The sequence below is a fragment of the Protopterus annectens genome, chromosome 5.part0, assembly GCF_019279795.1.
Source record: "Protopterus annectens isolate FY-2018-M chromosome 5.part0, PAN1.0, whole genome shotgun sequence".
In the NCBI taxonomy this organism is placed as follows: Eukaryota; Metazoa; Chordata; order Ceratodontiformes; family Protopteridae; genus Protopterus; species Protopterus annectens.
The window spans coordinates 1,222,013,003-1,222,036,517 of NC_056735.1; positions in this window are offsets into that span (position 1 = coordinate 1,222,013,003).

Consider the following 23,515-nt stretch of genomic DNA (forward strand, 5'->3'; position numbering starts at 1 on the left):
GTGTAGGTATCTTTGATGAATATAGATACTCCCCTCCATTTGTGCTTCGGTCCGAGTTTTGGCGCCGAAATGCATGATATGAGTTATAACCTGGTAGTGCTGGGGCACTCTCAGGAGCCTTGAACCAGGTTTCTGTTACTGCACAGACATCAATTTTCTCCATACTGAGGAAAGTCTCGAGTGTGTGCATCTTGAGGTTTAGACTTCTGGCATTGAGTAGCATTGCCTTTAGTTTTTTTATCATTGGGTTTTCTATGGAGGTGGGTTTGTCCTTTGAGCCTTGCCTAAAAAAGGCACTATGGGGGTGGCAAGAGCCTTGGCCAGTATACGAAAGCCTAAGGGTGACAGGTGCAAGCCATCCCTAGCAAAGCAACGTGGCTTGTCGAGCATGTCATCCCAGGCTGACAGACACTGGATCCCCTTTGAATGACACCAATACTTTAGCCAATTGTTGAAACTGATCATTGTGTCTTTATACTGTGGCATCATTCTTGATGAGGGCAAGATGCTACTCAAGGTCAGGGACATACCAACCTGGGCTACATGGTCAGAGAGCTCCTCTATGTCTCTTTTCATGTAGTCCAGGGAGGTACGTCTCAGGTCATTCACACCAGCATGGACAATGATGGAGTCATACTTGTACTTGCTTTGGAATGACCTGAGTGCTTGCATTATGTGGCGGATTCTGGCACCTGACAGGCAGCTTACAGTGACCTTCTCCTTGTTCAGTCTGGTGAGTGGGACGTCAGTGTGCCGGACAATAGAGTCCCCTATAACAAGTGTATTTGGTGTGTTGTTTGGCCTTATAGGCTGTGACTGTGAGGCACACTGATTTTGTGAGATATGTGATTTGTGGGTATTGTTGAGGGGTGGCTGTTGCTTGGATATCTGCTTATGAGGTCTTTGCTGTTTAGGCAGATTTTTATTTAGAGCCTCTGAGTATGTTTTTGTGTGTTTATGCATTGGGTTTGCAGATGCAATAGGTCTGTGTGAGACTGGATTTGTGGTGTGGGTGGTTACCTTTTCCTCCTGATTGACTGTGCAGTCTTGGGTTGAGAGAGCTCTGCCTCCAGTTTGGCTGTGTAACTGCATCTCTCACATACATTAGAGTTTGTTGGAAGAAGTAGTGGGTTGTCTTTGTACATAAGGCAATTGTAACATTGCCTCAAAATTCCTAGATTCACCAGCTGGACTGGAGAGTAACCTTGAAACTGACCCTTGGACATACCAGATTAGTAAAGGGAACTGTTTTTTTTTACTGATCAGATTAGGGAAGGGAACTGATTTTTCACTTGATCAGAAAGGACCAATCGGGAGTCTAATACTTATGAGAAGTCAAGGAGGGTGTAGTGTTTTAGTTAGTTAGTGTTTCCTTATAAGAGCTGAGCAAGTGCAGGGCTTTAGAAAGAGAATAGAGTGATTACTTTGAGAGTTTGAACAGTTCTAAGGAAAAAAGTGAAGAGCAGACTTTGTGGAGCCTGGAATAGTTTAAACCTGTTTAGGTGGTGCTGCCTGATGTTGCTCAGTGCGCAAAACCGCTCAAAAAGAGAGTTGTAGGGTTTTAAGAGAGAGAGAGATCAAGGAGGTTAGAATTGACCCAAAATGGCCAATAAAACTACAGCTTCTAGGTAGTAACCACTCCTCCAGGGACAGGCAGGCTGTTCAGTGTTAACCACTCCCACTGGTGAACACAGAGACTTCCCTTTAGCCCAAGCAAGCACTGGCCTTCTAGAAACTTCCAAACAATTCAGAACAGCAAATCTGTAACTGAACTTTCTTAACTTTCAGAAAGTGGGAAAAAAGCAAGATTTTTTTTTTCTTTTTTTTGTAGTTAAAAGGTAGCAGAGATACACCAGCAGCAAAAATAATCACAACAGTGCAATAAATGACCCCACACTTGAGTGCTAGGCCAAAATCAGGTAAAATGCAATTTTTAGAGACAAAAATGATTTTAAATTAAGTGCAACACAGGAAATGCAATAAACAGGCTCTAGATGTGTTCCAAGTACTGTTACTGTTACAGATATAAACTTTAGCTAGCTGGAAAATGCCAAAAAGTAGGCGGCAAAGCAGTAAAACTTAAACAAAAATCAGAAGAAAATACTTAAAATAACAAAAGTGGCTCCTTTTCTTCTCTCAGCATTTTCTCCTCTTGGTAGGTGCTTCAGCAACAACTAGCAAGCCTGAAAATACTTATATCTTGCACAAACAGCTTGCACAGTATGGCTGTAGCACACAACATCCCAGACTGGAGTTACAACTATTCCTGGAATGGATTTCCACACTTACTATAGAAGGTCATACTGGGTATGCTCCTACACTTAAAGAAATAAATCCCATGTGTGAAACCACAAGGGTCTATATATATCTGTATTGTGCAGATGTCTTTGCATACACACAGTTATGTACACCTTGCTGTCACCACACACACCCATCAGACAGGATTACCACAACCAGCTGTAGGTGGCCTATATGTGGTATATCTGTATCTGTTGCATGTGATACACAGACATATATATGGGCAACATATTACAATATGTCAAACATACACACACACGTAGACATGGGGAAGAGAGAGAGAGAGAGACAGACAGTGATAGAGTGAAACACACAGGGAGACACAAAGAGAGGGAGTCATATACAGAGATACCCTGAATGGCAGAGAGTGATATCCTGCTGCAGACAGTTGCATATCAGTTAAAACCACTGGCACGTGCCAGCATGAATATGATAATCATTGTCTGATGTCACTGAGGTGGGTATTGTAATATCACATCACCAACCTTTGTGTGTGTGTGTGTGTGTGTGTGTGTGTGTGTGTGTGTGTGTGTGTGTGTGTGTGTGTGTGTGTGTGTGTGTGTCTGTAAGACTAAGTGTTATGATGCCTTACCCACCCAGTACACTTACCATTGCCCTACTTTACAAGATCTGCAGATGTCATTCATCTTAAAAGTACCTTTGGACTGGTTTCAGTCCTGTAAGCTATATAGCATATGTGATAACTGCGTGACACTGTAAGATAAATAACTATATAGGCAGGGTTTCTAATCACAGTCCCGGCATATGTAAGGGTGCTTGTGTGGGAAGGTGTGTGTATGTAGGAATAAGTGTTTTAGTCCTTTCCAACCCAGGACACTTCCCATTACCCTACTTTAGCAGTCCTGCTGATGTCAGTCACTTTAGAAGTACCTTTAGTCAGCTCTCAGCCCTGTAACCTCTGTGGCATGTGTGATAACTGTGAAACACTATAGTACAAATAACTACTTAGGTAGGGGTTCTAATCTCAATCCTGGTAAATGTAAAAGTTTGTGTGTATTTGAAGGTTTAAGATGTTTAGCCCATTCACACTCAGTACACTTCCCATTGCCCTACTTTAGCAGTCCTGGTAATGTCAGCCACCTTAGAGGTACCTTTGGGCAGCCATCAGCCGTATAAGCTCTGTGGCACATGTGATAACTGTGTAACACTATAATACAAATAAATAGGTAGGTAGGGGTTCTAATTTCACTCCTGACAAATGTGGGTGTGAGTGTATTTGTGTTTGTATGTGTGTATATCTGTTGGTTAAAGTGTTTTGTAGCCTTTCTCATCAAGTACATCTCCCATTGCTATACTTTACAAGTGCTGGTGATGTTCCTCTCCTTAGAAGTACCTTGGTACACCCCTCCTCCTATAAGTTCCATGGTGCATGCGATAAATGCATAACAGTGTAGTAGCAATAACTAGATAGATAGGGGTTCTAATCTCAGTCCTGGCAAATGTGAGTGTTGGCAAGAACAATATTGTGTGTGTGTGTGTGTGTGTGTGTGTGTGTGTGTGTGTGTGTGTGTGTGTGTGTGTGTGTGTGTGTGTGTGTGTGTGTGTGTGTGTGTGTGTGTGTGTGTGTGTGTGTGTGGTTGGGAACTGTATCCATTGGGGGTGGATTTTGCAATATTTTGTTGTGATCCACCCAGTACATGTCCCAATGTCCACTTTGCAAGGCCCATTGCTGTCATCCACTGTAGAGGTAGCTATATACACTCTGCAGCCCTATAGGCTCTGTGCCAAGTGAAATAACTATGTAACAATATGGAATAAATAAGATAGGTGGGGCTTCTAATCCTTTGATACTATTCCCCACTCTGGAATCACAGAAAAACACACTCAGCTGGACATCAATCCCTGTATCACTAGGTGGGTTGCAAAATAGGTTCACAGATAGAGCCCACAGTGTGAAAGCAGTGGACTCCATGTCAGACTGCCGACTAGTCATGAGTGGAGTACCATAGGGTCTGGTCCTGGATCCCCTCATGTTCGGTATCTATGCCTTTGAAGTCCAGCCCAACAGGAAAGGACTCTGGCTGACAATGTTTGCAGATGACTGCAAGGTGGGTGCTATTATTACCTCCCCAATTGATGTTGCCATCCTGCAGAAAAGCCTCACTGAGACCTACAACTGTTGTCAGAACCCTGGAGTTATACTCAGTGCCAGAAAATGTGTCGCCATCCCCTTTGGGAACAACTTAGTTTCCATGAATCATCACATCGATGGTTGTCCACTGAACACAGAAGTTATTATAAGAGAATTGGAAACACAGGTTGATAGCAACCTCTCTGTTGACCACCACAGTGCCACTGTGGTCAGAAAGTCCATCTATGTGCCTCATCTCATTACTAAGGGTGTTGCATCCAGGAAGAAAGAGGTCATTGTCTCCCTCTTCTCCTCCATCTTTAGGCCAATCATCGAGTACAATGGCCCATTTGGCATATACCTCACTAGACACCTGCAACAACTGGAGAGGCTGAAAAAGTACCTCACAAATAGGGTCCTAGGCCTTAAACACTTGTCCTGTATGAACAGACTCCAATACTTCCAACTATTCTTTGTCTCATATTGGCTACTTAGAGGGGAATATCTGCTTGACTTACAAAGCCATGTCTGACCCAGTTCTGTTAGGCATGCTACATCTAAAGAAACCCAATCCATCTGCAGCACATGGCCCAGAGACCTCAACCCCATTTCCACAATCAACAGAACACGCTGGAGGGACAGGTTTATAACCCACAGACTGGCCACACTATGGAATAGACTTCACATACATGTCAAGCAGAGCACCTCACTGGCCTCTGCAAGAGAAATCTGGATGAGTGAATAGGGAATAGAAATCTCACCCCAGGATAGGATAAGCCTATGGGCTAGGCATGTAAAGGCTCCATGGCCATTCAACTAGTACACACCTATGAACCTATACCTATAGATCTCAGTACTGGCATACGTGTGTGTGTGTATGCATTAGTGTGCATAAACCTTTGTGAGTGTGTAAACATGTAGTTGTAAGTAGTTTGAGGCCCTTCTCACCCAGTACACCTCCCATTGCCATACAAGACAAGGGCTGGTGATGTTATTCCCTTTACAGGGACCTTGGGACAGTCTTCACCTACAAGCCCCATGTTGTGTGTGGTACCTGCATAACACTATAATACTAATAACTAGATAGGTTCTCATCTAAGTCCTGGCAAATGTGATAATGTGTGTGTGTGTGTGTGTGTGTGTGTGTGTGTGTGTGTGTGTGTGTGTGTGTGTGTGTGTGTGTGTGTGTGTGTGTGTGTAAGTGTTTGTAAGTGTGTATATTTGTAGGATACAGCATTTTGAGCCCTCACTCTCACAGTACCCTGCCCATTGCCATACTTTACAAGGGCCAGTGTTGTTGTTCACCTTAGAAGAATGGTGGGACACTCTGCACCCTATAAGGTCCATGGTGCATGCAATAAATGTATAACACTGTAGTAGCAATAGCTAAATAGGTAGGGATTCTAATCTCAGTCCTGACAAATGTGTTTGTGTAAGAACAGTATTGTGTGTGTGTGTGTGTGTGTGTGTGTGTGTGTGTGTGTGTGTGTGTGTGTGTGTGTGTGTGTGTGTGTGTGTGTGTGTGTTTGAGTGAGAGCTATATCCACTGGGTGGCCGTGATTTGCAATTTTAGGCCATGATACTTGCAGTACACATCCCAAGGTTGACTTTACAAAGCCCGCTGTTTACATCTACCATAGAGGTATCTGTAGACACTCTTCAGCCCTGTAAGCCCCGTGCTGCATGCAACAGCTATGTAATAGTATGGAATGAATAACATGATAGGCAGGGCTGCTAATGTCAGTATTGGCAAATGTGTGTTCATTGATGTGTATAGCAGTGTTTATGAGTGTGCAAACTTATAGGTGACAGTATTATGAGTCCTCTCCCACCCAGTACACCCCCATTTCCATACCTGACAAGGGCATATGATGTTATTCAATTTACAGGTACCTTGAAATGCTCATCACACTATTAGTTCCATGCCACCTGCGATAACTGCATAACACTGTGCTACCACTAACTAGATGGGTAGAGGTTCCAAACCCAACAATGGCAACTGTGATTCTGTGTGTGTGTGTGTGTGTGTGTGTGTGTGTGTGTGTGTGTGTGTGTGTGTGTGTGTGTGTGTGTGTGTGTGTGTGAGCCATAGGCTTACCTGTATACACCCCTTAGCCCTATAAGCTAGGTGGCACATGCAATAACTGTTACACAGACCTGGTAAATGTGTACATATACAGCTGTACCTCAGCTGTGACACAGTTGATGTGCTACCACTCTGTCATGCCCCTCATTGGTAATGTCTGCATGGCCACATCCTGCTGACACACAGATGCCTAGAACACAGACATGTGAGACTATAGTCAGTCAGTGTTACAACCAATAATGCATCAATCATGGCTGAAAATGTACACACACTCTGAAGTGTACTCATTACAAAATGCCAGCTGACAGCACCTTACACAGCATTACATAGCTAAACTGTACTTAATTCACCCTGTGCATCAGAACCATATTACCATGCCCCTGCATTGGTGGTATGGATGACAGGGATGTGGCACAGGTATCATCATATGCACAGGGTGTTGTGTGGCTTTGCTAGAGGCCTAGGCTGTGCCATATGGTTGACATCATGCATGTGTGTTTGGATGGGTGTTCTATGAATGGACCGTGCAGAAGTGGTGTGTGTGTGTGTGTGTGTGTGTGTGTGTGTGTGTGTGTGTGTGTGTGTGCGTCTGGAGTTGACCTAGCTGTGATGGTGATGTGTGTGTGTTTGTATGCACACAGTCACTCCATGTGGCTGCCCTACACAGGGGTATGTTGTACAGCTGTGGACCATACATGGCAGGTTGTACAGTTCATCGTCTCCAGCCACGGACATGTGAAATGGTCCTGCCAGGGGTCTCACTGGCACCAGCAGACCCAAGGCCAGATTCAGTACTAATTCCCGATTGTGACTGCTGATGCTGGACCCGTGTCCCTGACGGGAATGCCCAGGACCATGTGCCCATGGCCTGCTGCAGTGTGGTGTGAACAACACTCCCCCTTCAGTAGTCCTGGTGGTACTGTCTGGGACCTCGCTTGCACTCTCGCTATGGCAAGTGTCTACACTCACACTTGCCATAGTCACCACACTAGCCTGTTCCATGCCACCATCCACCAAATGTCAACTATCTGTAGTCACTGGGGACTGGGTAGGTAGGGGCATCGTAACTATGTGCAGGGATGTTGTAGACAACAGTGGGATGCCAACCGATGGCACAGATTAAGTCCCTGACAACACCACCTGTGCCTCACTATGACTATCATCATTGTCAGAGCCCGCAGAGACACTGATGTCAGGTTCTGTGCAGGAGGGACCATGACCCCCCCCCCCTTGCCACCAGTGAGAAGAAGACAACATAAGCAAATTAATACCTACTCTATAAGGTTGGCTGGTACACACACACACACACACACACACACACACACACACACACACACACACACACACACTTGTGGTACAGTCTGGCACAGCTGTGGCACCTATGGGTCCTTCAGGGCAGACCTTACAGTAGGTCTGCCTGTCGCAATCCATCTCTATCACTGCTACTGTCCAACCTACAACACAGGGTGACAAATACTACTGTGTGATGGGCCTAGTAGCAGAATGGTAATTTTGGGCAAGATACAGTGTTACCATGTGCATATGCATGTACTGTAAGAGCTAACTTACTGCTATACAGACCACACACACTGACAAAGTGGAATGGAATGTGATAATAGCTGATGAGAGGACAGGACTATACACTATCACTGCAGTACATACACAGTTCAGACTCACAGGGAATCATTTCATACAACATTGCAGGACAGTCTGCAATACATACAGGACACATGTAAAGTAGTAGGTGCATAGCCTAATAAGATGACACCAGGCTATTGGCCCTGATATCCTCATAAGCCTGGCCCAGACTTTCACCCATACCCCTTCCAGGACAGCACCTGTTTCCCCTGTCCATCTGGGACACATGCAGGATCCAACGGCTGTCTCATCCATTTCACATGCAGTCATCCAGCTTCCTCTTCCAGAGGGCTAATCACATACTCTGCTAGACATGGGAAGGGAGTGTATTTTACAGACAGTGTATTGTGTGGGACACCACACTATCCCACTTACAAGTACAATACATATCACAGACCAGGTGAGGAAATTGCATTCATGATGCGTGTGTGCAATATGTCTTACAGATATGCAGAAATGCCATCAAGATTGGTTTAAACGTGGCCTTGTATGTTAGAGGTAGGCCACCTATGATCAGTCTTTATGAGAGTGAGTACAGGGACAGGGCGTTCAGCCTACCTGTATAGGGTAGGTGTTGCACACCCTGAAATTGCCTGGTCAGGAACCTCTGTGGTCTCTGCAACTGCTGTATTTGCTTGGCAAGGTTCATGCCAATGGAGCCATTGTACTTGGTAGTGTGCCTGGTAAGGGTGGAGTACAGGAATGTTGTGGCCTCCCAGTTCCTGGATGACATACCCATATTTGTGAGGTGGGCCATGTAGATGGCCATCTGTACAATGGTGCCCACATGGTGGGAAACTGTCAGGTTGCTAACAACCTCAATGCACAATTCATCTTACACCTGATTGCATGCTCAGTACATTATTACTGGCATACTTAATGTGGATGACATTTGCCACAGCAAAAGGAATGATGCCCATCCTGGCATTCAGTTTGCAGTAATGCTTCTTGCACCAGTCAGTAACTGGGTGAGTGCCTCTTGGGCAATGCTCACATCAGTAAGGGAATGTAAGAAAGGGGCCAGCTTGTAAGCATCTGTACACCTGGTCAGCAACAGATTACTGCTTTTGTCCTCTACCTCAGATACGTATATCCCAAACAGTAGAGGGCCCCAGACTGATCCTTGGGGTACACCATTGTGGAAAAATATACTACTAGAGGTGGGTTCCACTACTTTGACTGAGTGGGTACTATCATTGGGCCAGTTAGCTCCCCATCTGGTATCCTACAGGTTGGTGCCGAGATGTGTAGGCGTATATATCCTGGCCACCTGGGAATTAGTTTGAGAGGACTTGGCTAGGTGAAGATAGGCATTGTTCACCATCTTCCCCTCATCACTGTGTTTGCTGACGACTTCAAATAGGTCAACCAGGTTTAACAGGCTTGATCTCCTTTGACAATACCATGAAATTTAGGCTAAGACAGTTTGATGTTGCTGATGTCCTAGTTCATAATGTCCATGATATTGCCTTCCATGCCCTTGCAAAGCAGGCTAGTTAGGCTGATGTGCATAATATTGGCTGGGTCAGAGAATTGCTCCACCTTTGTGTATAGGGTTGACAGTGGCTGTCCTCTGTGCAGGTGAGATGACACTGGTGCTTAGGCTATGGTTGACTACAGTGCAGAATAGATCTGAGAGCCAATGCCTGTGTTCATGTAGGATGCAGCCAGGGATGGTATCAGGTCTATGGAAACCTCTGTGTGTTGCCTTTGAGAGGGCATTATGGACCTGCTTCCTGATAATGAAGGGAGGGGGACAGGTGCTGTACATGCACATATGTACCAATGGGGACAGGGGGGTGAATTTTACACTTCATCTATCTACAGCCTGTTGCCTATATCTATGTCATATGTGTATGTGGTGTTATTGACCACCACTACAGAGCAGATTTGTGTGTTGCCTCTGGAATTGCAGACACGTGTGGAAGGCCTTGTGATTGGCCTTGGTGGATGTGTCCAATTTGCACTCAAAGACCACCTTAGGGTAAATCACCTGTGATCTTATTTGCTTGTGCAAAGCAAGGTGACATTGCTTTTCCAATGAGGCACCTGTTCCTTATTGGCCTGCCCAGCAATTGTTTCCACCAATTATGGTATTTGTGTATTGCTGCTGTCCACCACAGGCATGTACCCTACCTTGAGAGAGATGATGTTCTCCTATCAGGTATTGCTGAGTCCATACAGCTATGTAGATACCCACATATTATTGTGGTGTGAGCCTGGACACTACTGCTATTTCCAACTAATGGGATGTTGGCTGTACTGCTACTTCTACCTTCTCTCAGGGGATTTATAGTCATTTGTGTACAGCTAATTCTGTTTGACACTGTAAAGGAGGGTGCAGGGGAGATGGTGACCTGAACAATGATGGCTATATGGTCAATATTACCAAGGAGGATGGCACTGTAGGAGTGCTACAGTGGCTACTCATGTTAGGACCTGGTACAGGATATTTCCACCTGTCATAGGAGTGTTGACTAGCTGATCCACTGCATTGCCAATGACAAAGCCGAGGAATCTATGTATGTTCATGTTCAGGTGGCATAGTTCATGCACACTATGGTTGGGTATTTGAAGTCACTCAGGAGCAGGGTAGATAATTAAATCCTGACAGATTCCAGCAGGTCCCAATAGGTGTAGTTGGTGTCCATAGTCATGGTATGAGGACTGTAGCTAGCTGTGATTTGAGTAGGTGTTTTGACAACTGTTAACTGCACTCGTGATGTCACCCACGCATCATACTGTTTGACCAGCCTGGAGGTGTGTATGTGTATGCTAATGTTCCTAACTCCACCTCCTGTGGATTTGCAGGCCTCCATTTGGGGTCTAAATGTATGATGGGATGAGTGACTTGGCAAGGTTGGGGTGCTCTCCTCAGCTACAAAGCAGGTTTCAGTGACTGCACAAATGTCGGCATCCTACAGGAAAAGGTACACTTGCATTGACATGGGTTTCATGGTAGGACACCCAGTTCCTATTAGTGCAAGACATCTGCACAAAGGCACACATCAGTGGTGGGCAAAGGCCATTAAATAGTGTCACTTTATGGATCTAGCTGGAACACATTTGCCAGCAAAGACAGTGTCATATTCACAGATCTGCTCTGCAGGATATGACATCTGGCAATCAAATGTATGCTAATATGTTATAACTTCAGTCTTTAATGGGTTGCCAGTGATGTGCCAGACAATACACAGGTGCCTGAGACACTGACTACATATATGAGGCAGACATGTGGTCAGTCAGCAAAACTCTGGACAGTTGTCAGGTATGGGCTCAGTATATCACATAAAATTCAACACACATATCTGCACCTGTTGTGTAGTATGCACATACCCTATATTCATTTCTTACATTTGTAAGACAAGCATATGTATCACAGTTGCATTCACAGGTGACATATGAATAATTACAACATTCCAGGTAGCTGGCCTAGCAGTGACACACTCAGTATTGGACAACAGACACTTCAGTAGTAGTCATACATGAGCTGACCTTTGCTGGGGTCACTCAGGGACCAGAGATGTGCTCCATGTCAATGCAGACAGGGCAAACAGGAATGGCCATAGGTTCAGGATGTAGCATGCGAGTCCAGCAGGTCTTGTTGCGGCCTAGTGTTTAATGTCCCATTTGACATCATTGCATCCCCTTCTGCATTCCATTACAAGTTTACATGATTGACATACCTGTTATAGTGCTGAAGAGGTTTCTCACAACAATGCAAATGGTTAGGTTTGTATAGTTGCAGTCTGTCTTTGTGCAGATCGGTTGAGACCTGTGTTGCATAGGCAGCAGCTTGCCTTTTGTAGGTATTGCTCATGAGCAGGTGATGGCCTGTGCACCCATTGGTGTCTCCCACTTGCTACTTGCATCCAGAGCAGCTGTGTTGTCTTTCCATTTGACCCTGACCCTGAGCAGTATCCTACCTTCACCAAGAATGATGCCACAATACAGAGACAAAATGATCAGTTTTAATAATTGGCTTAATTTCTGGTGTCATTCTAAGGGGATCCAATGTCTGTCTGCCTGGAATGACATGCTTGACAAGCCACGCTGCTTCGCAAGGGATGGCTTGCACCTGTCACCCCTGGATTTCCGGATATTGGCAAAGGCTCTTGCCACGCCCATAGTGCCTTTTTTAGACAAGGCTCAAATTCTAAACCCACCGCCCTAGAAAACAATAATGGAAAAATACTAAGGGTGATGCTGCTCAATGCCAGAAGTCTAAATCTCAAGATGCACGCCCTCGAAGCCCTCCTCAGTATGGAGAACATCGATGTCTGTGCTGTGCCTGAAACCTGGTTCAAGGCTCCTGAGAGCACCTCGGCACTATCAGGTTTTACCTCATATCATGCATTCCGGCCCCAAAACCTGGACCGTACCACAAAAGAAGGGGGTGTATCCATATTCATCAAGGATACCCACAACTCCAGGCTGGTCGCAACTCACGAAGCATCAGAGACCATTCAGGTGCAATTAACCATAGGCAAAACTGCTCTACAGTTTGTAGCATGTTACAGGCCACCCTCTCAAACTCAGGAACCCCACACAGCCTTCCTGAAGATACTGGAGAGTATAAATGTCTCTCCAAACACTATCATATTGGGTGACTTCAACTACCCAAACATAGACTGGGAACATTACTCAAGCCCCAATACCCTAGCCCAAAGATTCCTGGAGTTCATAAACTCAAATGCTATGGAACAACTTGTCACCATTCCCACAAGAGGTGAAAATATACTAGACCTGATCATCACAAACATGGGGACAAAATGCTCCACACGAAGTATATCCCTCATTGGTGAGATCAGACCATAATCTAATCTCACTGGAGCTCCACATCCCCCACCCCCAACAAAAAAGACCACAGTGAAGAACTTCTCAAAAGCCAACTTCACACTTCTTAAGACTGGTGTGGTATCCTTCAAGGCCCCTGAGCCATTGGAAACCACAACCCACGCTGCTGAATCCCTTACAAATGCTTTCTATGAGCACCTTTAGGATTGCATGGATCAAGCAATCCCAAATAAAATCAAGACCCTTTCCACCAAAGGCAAGTGCCCGATCTGGTGGACCCCAGCCATAAACAAACTTTACAACAAGAGGAGAAAGCTACAACAAGATAGAGCAAAATCCCTAAAAGGGAAGACAACTCTGATCAATACTAGTAAAAAACTACGATCACTCATAAAATCATCCAAGGCCAACTTTGAGAGAAAAATCACCAAGGACTCAAAAGGCAATCATAAGGCCTTCTTTAGCTATGTTAGAAATCTGGGTGGAAACTCCCAGATATGCTCAGAATTAGTCCAAAATGATACAAAAATCACTGAACCCACAGACATTGCAAACATACTGGCAGACAGGTTCAGTGAAAATTTCTCCCCTCCCTCCCTCCCCCCCAAAAGGAGAAATATCTATCCCAGCAGAGTGTAGCCTCCCAATCATCTCAAATGCCCAGGTGAGAGCTGCTCTCTCTAAAGCTAAAAACACAGCATCAATGGGACCAGATGGTGTCCCCGGCTGTGTGCTACACGAACTCAATGAGGAACTAAACCCACACATAAGGCTGCTGTTTAATCTTAGCCTTATCACAGGATACGTACCCAAAGAGGGGCGTACGGCAACTCTGGTCCCACTCCACAAAGACGGTGCTTCTACGGACCCTGGTAATTACCGCCCCATAAGCTTAACAAGCCTGGTCTGCAAAGCTATGGAGAGGATCATAATGGAACTCATAAATAAAGACATAGGGGACCTACAGACATTGGATCCTACCCAATTCGGCTTTGTCAAGGGCAGATCATGCCTCTTGAACTTGGTCGACTTTTTTGAAACAGTCACCAAGGCCATTGATGAGGGTAAGGCAGTTCACACAGCCTACCTTGACCTTGCAAAAGCTTTCGACAAAATACCCCACCCGGGTATCATAGAAAAGCTCACCAGCTTAAATGTAAACCCATATGTCACAAGATGGGTTGCAAACTGGCTCAAGGACAGAGCCCACAGGGTTAGAGTTGCTGGTGCCATGTCAGACTCCAAGCTGGTCACAAGCGGTGTCCCACAGGGCTCAGTCCTGGGCCCCCTCTTGTTCGGCATCTACTTTTCAGAAGTGCAGGCAAACATAGGAGATTGTGGCTGACAAAGTTTGCAGATGACTGCAAACTGGGCGCCATAGTTGAAAATCCATCAGACACAGATATCCTTCAGAGAGGTCTTATAGAAACGGATAACTGGTGCCAGAGCCATGGCCTTAAGCTAAACGCCAAAAAATGTATAGTCATACCCTTTGGTAAAAACAGGGTAACCCCAAGTTACCACATAGGTGGCAATCCATTAAGCACAGAAGAGGTTATCAGGGACCTGGGGACCCAAGTTGACAGTGACCTTTCTTTTGACACTCACATTGCCAAAGTGGTTAGGAGGACCTTCTACATTGCCCACTTGATTATGAAGGGATTCACATCCAGATCAAGGGAGGTCATTGCTCCCCTGTACTCTTCACTTATCAGACCAATGATTGAGTACAATGCCCCATTCAGAATGTATCTTACCCGACACCTGCAGCAATTGGAAAGACCCCAAAAGTTCCTCACCAAAAGGATAAAGGGGCTCAAAATATGCCATATGCTGCCCGACTGAAGAAACTCCAGCTCTATTCAGTCGCATACCGTCTGCTCAGAGGTGACCTGTGCCTGACATACAAGGCCATGTCCAACCCGGAATTAATGGACATGCTCCACCTCAAAAAAATCCAAATCCACCAGAGCCACAAGAGCAAGAGACTTAAACCTCAACATGGATATAAATAGGACGTGCTGGAGGGACAGATTCATCACCCAGAGACTCCCTATGCTGTGGAACAGAATCCCGGTCCATGTGAGACAGAGCACCTCGCTGGCTCTGTTCAAGAGGAATCTTGACCAGTGGATGGGAGATCGTAGGTTTACCCCGGGAATCATCTCTGTATCACTGCTGGACAGAGGCATGGCAAACTAATGGGTATAGTATTCTTCAACCTAAGGGGTGGTGAAAGCCACACAACTCTGGCTAGGCTTATAAATTCCCTAGGGCAGATAGCCTAGTATGAACCTATGAACCTATAATGCCATAGCAACACAGTGCTATAATTACGTCCTTCATGTGGGCCTTGCCCCTTTTCCTTGCCTGTGTGGAGGACATTATGGAGGTCTAGGGGCTACAGCATCACAGACAGTAGGTGGGAATACCTCTCAGGACAGGACATGTGGACACAGCCCAACAACATGGGGGACAAAGCTCCAAAACTGGGTACAGATTGTAAGTCAGTAGTGCTGTTATACACATAGAGGGTTGCTAGCTTGACAGGGTTCATCTGGACATGAATTTTCTGTGTGACTTGACATCTGACAGTGATATGTCTCTGACATGCCTCTCAACTGTCCTGATGTCCACAGACTGCCCAAAGGTTTAGCTGCTATGTTTGGTCTGTTCTTCAGATAATGTCTGTTTTTGTGGAATCAGTAGGATAATGTGAGAATTGTAATCAGTAACTGTTGACATCAATTGGTGTTTCAGACATCATATCATTCAGGAATGTTATGTTACAACAAAGCCTGTGACACCAGCACCTGTTTCAGTTTTATAACACAATTAAGTGATATATGTCCCTCTTTCTCGCCCCCTGGCCCCCAAGTATGTCATGCTTTGTCCAGATGTCTTGCAGTAAGAGGTTCAGAGATATGGTATATCATTATTTAGTGACCACACTCCAGATATCATCCCATTAACTTAGACTCCTGTAAGTGGTATGCAGCAGTGGCTATGAATATGTTTACACACACTGGACTTTTTGTAGAAATCTGTTCATATGAGAGTTATGTGTCTGGCCATTGTGAACAGACTGCCAAGATTGTGTAGCAGTGTTGTGTGTAGATGTCTGTTGGGCTGAGTAGGGAGAGTAGCAGATGTCAGTGTCAAATATCCTTTTTCTATCTGACTGTGCATGCTGCCACAGCTGCTGGTGCTCTATCAAATGTGTATGTTTGTAGCGGCAAACTGAAAATGTCCTGTAACACCTCAGGATTCCTAGCACAATGTGAGATGGGCCAGTATATGTCGGTGTAGTGAGTGACTGGCAGTCAGGATATGTTTGTTCAAACAGTCATTCTATTATAGAGTTCATTTGGGATACTGGTATGTTGCTGTGACTGTGGTGCAAATTGTTATGGGTGCTTTTCCCTACAGTTCCATTACTGTAGTGCATGATATATTTGGATATACATGGGTAATTGCCAAGAGCTGATTTAGGGTAGTGTCATGATAGTCTTACCGTGGTTCAGAAGGTGCTGGGTGACATGGTTGGCTGCTATCATGGATATTTCCATTCTGTTACATGACTGCAGGCATACCTCTCCACTGAACAGATGTCTAGACATTGTCCAGATGCATGGCTCATATGTTTGGTCCGTTGCCCATAGCAGTTGTGGGTTTTTGAGACATTACTTGGATTATGTGAGCATTGACATCAGTAAATAATGACATTCAGTTGTGTTTCAGACCTGGAATCTATCTGGAATTGTATGTTAAAGAGAACCATGGCACTCAAGCAGACTTTTACACCTATGACAGCCATATTTTAAAGATGTCACTATTGTTTGTCCTTTATCCTCCCACTTTGTCAGGCTTTTTGAAGATGTCTTGCAGTAAAAGGTTGGTTATCAATATATATATTTATATATATATATATATATATATATATATATATATATATATATATATATATGTCTATATATATATAGACATATATATATAGAGATATATATATATATATATATAGACATATATATATATATATATATGTCTATATATATATATATATATGTCTATATATATATATATATATATATATATATCTATGGTTCCCTATCAGAAGCCTGAAACACTATAAGCCTGAAAATCAAAATCCTGAAACCAAAAGCCTGAAAATTCAAAATCGAAAACCCAAAATCCTGAAACTCAAAATCCTGAAAACACAAATAATGCTAATATGTCACTATAAAGACACTAATATCTACCAACTGACCCTGACCCTAACCCTAACCCTAAGGTCCGTCACTATCGCACACTCACCTGACCAGCCCTAACCTAACTCACTTAAACCGCCCCTAACCCCAATATTTGTCACTATTGCATACATGCCTAACCTGCGCCCTAACCCTAACTCACTTAAACCGCCCATAACCCTAACAGAAAACCAACCGCACACTTACCTGAACCCAACGCATGACCTAACACCACAGGGCTAACAATAGCAAAGCCACAATGACGTCAGTATGTCCATTTTGTGTTTTCATGATTTTGGGTTTTCGGGATTTTGAATTTTCAGGCTTTTGGTTTCAGGATTTTGATTTTCAGGCTTATAGTGTTTCAGGCTTCTGATAGGGCACCATATATATATAGATATATATCTATGTATATATATCTATATATATATATATATATATCTATATATATATCTATATATATATATATATATATATATATATGGTATATATATATATATATATATATATATATATATATATATATATATATATATATATATATATATATATATATATATACATATAAAGAGTACTAAGGATATATGATTTCCCCTTATGTTAAATGACTGTTGTGCATGATATGTTTGTAAACACATTACAAATTCCTACACCTCAGTTGGTGTAGAGGGGTGTTGCTGTGATTGTAGTGCACAGAGTCCTGGGTTCCAGCCTTGGAAGTGATGACTTTTTTTCATTAATGTTAAATGGCCAGAATTCATGATATGTTTGTAAAAGCATGGCAGATTCCTGCAGCTCAGGTGGTATAGTGGTACATTGCTTTGATTGTAATGTACAGCATCCTGGGTTAGTGACTTTGCAGGGTTGATTATTTTGTTTTAGTTTCATAGTTTCATAGTATATATATATATATATATATATATATATATATATATAGACATATATATATATAATATATATATGTCTATATATATATATATATATATATATATATATATATATATGGTTCCCTATCAGAAGCCTGAAACACTATAAGCCTGAAAATCAAAATCCTGAAACCAAAAGCCTGAAAATTCAAAATCCCGAAAACCCAAAATCCTGAAACTCAAAATCCTGAAAACACAAATAATGCTAATATGTCACTATAAAGACACTAATATCTACCAACTGACCCTGACCCTAACCCTAACCCTAAGGTCCGTCACTATCGCACACTCACCTGACCCGTGCCCTAACCCTAACTCACTTAAACCGCCCCTAACCCCAATATTTGTCACTATTGCATACATGCCTAACCTGCGCCCTAACCCTAACTCACTTAAACCGCCCCTAACCCTAACAGAAAACCAACCGCACACTTACCTGAACCCAACGCATGACCTAACACCACAGGGCTAACAATAGCAAAGCCACAATGACGTCAGTATGTCCATTTTGTGTTTTCATGATTTTGGGTTTTCGGGATTTTGAATTTTCAGGCTTTTGGTTTCAGGATTTTGATTTTCAGGCTTATAGTGTTTCAGGCTTCTGATAGGGAACCATATATATATAGATATATATCTATGTATATATATCTATATATATATCTATATATATATATATATATATATATATATATATATATAGTGGTATCTATATAGATATATATATATATATATATATATATATATATATATATATATAAAAGAGTACTAAGGATATATGATTTCCCCTTATGTTAAATGACTGTTGTGCATGATATGTTTGTAAACACATTACAAATTCCTACACCTCAGTTGGTGTAGAGGGGTGTTGCTGTGATTGTAGTGCACAGAGTCCTGGGTTCCAGCCTTGGAAGTGATGACTTTTTTTCATTAATGTTAAATGGCCAGAATTCATGATATGTTTGTAAAAGCATGGCAGATTCCTGCAGCTCAGGTGGTATAGTGGTACATTGCTTTGATTGTAATGTACAGCATCCTGGGTTAGTGACTTTGCAGGGTTGATTATTTTGTTTTAGTTTCATAGTTTCATAGTATAGTACTAGGCTATCTGCTCTGGGGCATTTGTAAGCCTAGCCATAGTGATGTGCCTTATGCCACCCCATGAAATGGTACAAAAAATGTACAGAATAAATTTAGAATACTGTGCCTCTGTCTAGTAGTGACACAATGAAGGTCCCCTTATATAATAGAATTAGTTTACTGTGCCCCTGTCTAGCAGTGACACAGATGTGACCCCTGAGGTAAATTTACGTTCTCCCATCCACTCATTAAGATTTCTCTTGAAGAGAGTCAGTGAGGGGCTCTGCCTAATACGAACTGGGATCTTGTTCCAAAGCATGGGAAGCCTCTGGGTTATGAATCTATCCCTCCAGCATGTCCTATTCATACTTGTGCCGAGGTTTAAGTCTTTAGCTCTCGTGGTCTTGATGGACTTGGATTTTTTGAGGTGGAGCATGTCCACTAGATCCTGATTGGACATGGCCTTGTACGTCAGGCAGAGATCACCTCTGAGCAGGCGGTATGCTACTGAATAGAGCTGAAGTTTCTTTAGTCTGGCAGAATAAGACATATGTTGGAGACCCTTGATCCTGTTGGTGAGGTACTTTTGTGGTCTCTCCTGCTGTTGCAAATGCTGGGTGAGGTACATACCAAATGGGGCATTGTACTCAATCATGGGTCTGATGAGGGAGGAATATAGGGGTACAATGACATCCTTGGATCTGGATGTGAATCCCTTCATGATGAGGTGTGCAAGGTAGAATGTTTTTCTAACCACTTTGGCAACGTGGGTATCAAATGACAGGTCGCTGTCGACTTGGGTCCCCAGGTCTCTGATTACTTTTTCCGTACTCAGTGGTTTGCTGTCTATGTGATAATTTGTGGGTACTTTGTTTTTCCCAAAGGAGATGACTATACATTTTTTGGCATTTAGTTTAAGGCCGTGACTCCGGCACCAGTTGTCCATTTCTGTGAAGCCTTTTTGTAGGATGTGTGTGTCTGCTGGTGTATCGACTATGGCGCCTAGTTTGCAGTCATCTGCTAACTTTGTCAGCCACAGCCCTCCTGTGTTTGCTTTAACATCTGAGAAATAAATGCCGAACAAGTGGGGTCCCAGGACAGATCCCTTTGGGACACCACTTGTGACTGGCTTTGAGTCTGACATTGCTCCAGTGATTTTAACTTTATGGGTTCTGTCTTTTAGCCAGTTTGCAACCCATCTAGTGACATAAGGGTTTACTTTTAAGCTGTTGAGCTTATCTATGATGCCTGAGTGGGGTATTGTGACGGAGGCCTTAGACAAGTCCAGGTATGCTGTATGGACTGCTTTTCCCTCGTCAATGGCTCTAGTGACGGTTTCGAAAAAGTCAACCAGGTTTAAAAGGCAGGATCTGCCCTTTACAAAGCCGAACTGGGTGGGGTCAAGTGTCTGTAGGTCCCCTATGTCTCTGTTTATGAGTTCCATAATGATTCTTTCCATAGCTTTGCAGACCAGGCTGGTTAAGCTTATGGGGCGGTAGTTTACAGAGTCTGTAGAGGCACCCCCCCTTGTGGAGTGGGACCACTGTTGCTGTACGCCAGTGTTCAGGTACATATCCCGAAGTAAGGCTAAGGTTAAATAGCATTTTTATGTGTGGGTTTAGCTCCTCTTGGAGTTCACGTAACACGCAAACCAGGATACCGTCAGGTCCCATTGATATGAAGCTGACTGGAACAACCGGCTGAACAAAACGGAACTTGCGTATCAGTTCAAAAAAGCTTAAAAGTTTATTCTCCAAATCCACTTGCACCTTGACAACAATAAAAAGCAAAGCAACACCAAATAACGTGAAACGCTACATGCGCTTTTCGTTCCACATAATAGTGGAACTTCTTCAGACAAAAATTCTTCCTTACAATGCAGTTTTTAAATCCATGCATATGCTTGCAATTAACATAATTAGCTTAACTAACTATTTGCTAACTAAACTTATTTATACTAAAGGCAATGTTAACTATGCAATTCTAATCTAACATTTAGAATGTAAAACTTATGTCCTAAATAAAATTCATGATAAATATTGTGCTTTTAAAACTAATTTTGGTTGAAATATAAGAACTATATAATGAGGGTTATCCTTAAAACTATCTCATAAGATTTTTGAGTTTTAAAATACATGCTATAGAGCATGACTCATTGATCCCTGGTTCTCTGCATGCATGGTATTAACAAACAACATTCAGACACTAACTGTGTCAATGAAAACTTTTTAAAATTGGAACTGGAGAAAAAAGAACTTGCTTGGCAACTACGGTTAGCTGCATGCATTGCCTTTAGTATAAATAAGTTTAGTTAACAGCTAGCCTTAAAGAAATGTTGTTTATATATATATAACCTTTTACAAGTAATATAACTCTGCTAGTATTTAGCAGAAGTGGATAGTCTATGAAATGTAACAACAACCATTACTAAAATAATTGCATTTAGAATAAGGATTTATTCAGACAGTTGTTTATTTAGTCTTACACTTTCAAACTTATGTGTTTGTATATTTATATTTAAGTAATAAATTGAATATGATGTATTGAATTAATATATAGTTAGATTTTTGTTTTAAAGTTTTAATTTAAACAAATCTGTATAAACTTGCAATGTATAGTGCTACATTAGTATTACTAGCACTTTAAAACACTAAATGGCAAGCTAATTATGTTAATTGCAAGCATATGCATGGATTTAAAAACTGCATTGTAAGGAAGAATTTTTGTCTGAAGAAGTTCCACTATTATGTGGAACGAAAAGCGCATGTAGCGTTTCACGTTATTTGGTGTTGCTTTGCTTTTTATTCTTGTCAAGGTGCAAGTGGATTTGGAGAATAAACTTTTAAGCTTTTTTGAACTGATACGCAAGTTCCGTTTTGTTCAGCCGGTTGTTCCAGTCAGCTTCATTTCCTGGTTTGTTGAAGTGCTTTGGTGCGAGGTCCCATTGATGCTGTGTTTTTGCTTTGTTTAGGGTGGTTCTCACTTGGACATCTGAGATGACAGGGAGATTACATTCAGCTGGGATAAGTATTTCTTCTTTTGGGGGTGAAGGAGGGGAGAAATTTGCACTGAACCTCTCAGCCAGAACGTTGGCAATATCTGTGGGTTCAGTGCATTTTTTATTGTTGTGAACCAACTCTGAGCATATCTGAGGGTTTCTGCCCAAGTTTCTAACACAGCTGAAGAAGGCTTTGTGGTTATCTTTAGTGTCCTTAGCGATTTTTCTCTCAAAGTTTGCCTTGGATGTTTTTAAGAGAGAACGTAGTTTTCTGCTAATGTTGATCAGAGTTGTCTTCCCTTCATGGGATTTTGCTCTGACGTGCAGTAGCTTCCTTCTTTTGTTATACAATTTGATTATGGCTGAGGTCCACCAGACAGGACGCTTACCTTTGGTGGAGAGGGACTTGGATTTGTTTGGGATTGCATGATCCATGCATTCTTGGAGATGTCCATAGAAAGCATTTGTGAAGGATTCGGCATTGTGGGATGTGGTATCTACTGGCACAGTGGGCTTAAAGGATACCATCTCAGTCTTAAGTAGAGTGAAGTCTGCTTTTGAGAAGTTTTTCACTGTGGTCTTTTGTGCTGGGGGTGGAGGTGGGATATGTATATCCAGGGTGATTAGTTTGTGGTTAGATCTCACTAGTGAAGGGTATACTTCTGGTGTGGAGCATTTTGTCCCCATGTTTGTGATGATCAGGTCTAGTATATTATCTCCCCTAGTGGGAGAGGTGACTAATTGTTCGAGTGCATTTGAATTTATGAATTCCAGGAACCTTTGGGCTAGGGTATTAGGGCTAGAATAATGTACCCAATCTATGTTTGGGTATTTGAAGTCTCCCAGTATGATGGTATTTTGTGATACATTCATATCCTCCAATGTCTTTAGGAAGGCTGAGTGGAGTTCTTGAGATTGGGAGGGTGGTCTGTGACATGCTACCAGTTGTATAGCAGTTTTGCCTATGGTTAGTTGCACCTGTATGGTCTCTGATGCTTCATGTGTTGCTACTAACCTGGAGGTGTGGGTGTCCTTGATGAATATGGACACTCCCTCTCCCTTTGTGGTTCGGCCTGGGTTTTGGGGCCAAAAAGCATGATACGAGGTATAGCCTGGTAGTGCTGGGGTGCTCTCAGGAGCCTTGAACCAGGTTTCAGTTACTGCACAGACATCGATGTTCTCCATGCTGAGGAGTGCATCAAGTGCCTGCATCTTGAGATTTAGACTTCTGGCGTTGAGCAGCATTACCCTTAGTTTTTTTTGCATTATTGTTTTCTAAGGAGGTGGGTTTGTCTTTTGAGCCTTGCCTAAAATAGGTACTATGGGGGTGGCAAGAGCCTTAGCCAATATCCGGAA